At 44.9% G+C, this 579-nt stretch overlaps 1 protein-coding gene across 3 annotated transcripts in view; it reads left to right on the top strand.

Annotated features, from left to right (window-relative positions):
• Positions 1–579, top strand: part of LOC108746040 (apoptotic chromatin condensation inducer in the nucleus-like) — a 75,401-nt gene that overhangs the window by 4,568 nt on the left and 70,254 nt on the right. For all 3 annotated transcript variants that reach the window (XM_018482532.1, XM_018482530.1, XM_018482531.1), the window contains exon 2: positions 372–473. The gene's annotated coding sequence lies outside the window, so the exon portion shown is untranslated. The remainder of the gene's footprint in view (positions 1–371; positions 474–579) is intronic.

Below are 579 nucleotides of genomic sequence, written 5' to 3'. Positions count from 1 at the left end.
TTGTATGTCCAGATTATTTTTTTCTCGCTTCGATGCTGGCGATGTTTCGTCCACTAATCACGTAGAGTCCTATACGACAGTCGTCCTGTAACGCGGCCAAAATACGATTTACTTTCACCGGACGATGTGAACGCCAGCCGCGTCGTCGAATATCTACATCGATCGCTTCCCTCGCATGACAGTGCGCTTAAATTTACACGACACACTCATACATCATATGTACATACATGACACGCGCGATGACGATTTACGTGGGCGAACGAAAATTGTCGATTTTCCAAAATTCTTCGCACCGTCCTCGCACATAGTCATGTCGCGTCGCGTCGCGTGTTGGAGCTGCAGCTTAACAACAGTGGTTCTCTGGTTTTTAGCTGTTACAGCGCTGGATTTCGGTGACCAGAAATAACAACTTGGGGACCACTAGAGAGGGCCCCCAACCGAAGAAGACCGCCGAAAGGCGGTCACCAAATCAAGTAAGAGCTTTGGTAACAAATGTGCGAATTCTGTGTGAGTTTGTTTTTAAAAATTTATCATATTTCGAGTAGGTATTTTATTTAACTTTATTAAAATCGGAGAGAA

The sequence above is a fragment of the Trachymyrmex septentrionalis genome, unplaced genomic scaffold (genome assembly GCF_001594115.1).
Source record: "Trachymyrmex septentrionalis isolate Tsep2-gDNA-1 unplaced genomic scaffold, Tsep1.0 scaffold16, whole genome shotgun sequence".
Classification (NCBI taxonomy): Eukaryota; Metazoa; Arthropoda; class Insecta; order Hymenoptera; family Formicidae; genus Trachymyrmex; species Trachymyrmex septentrionalis.
This window is presented reverse-complemented; position numbering and strand designations above follow the sequence as displayed.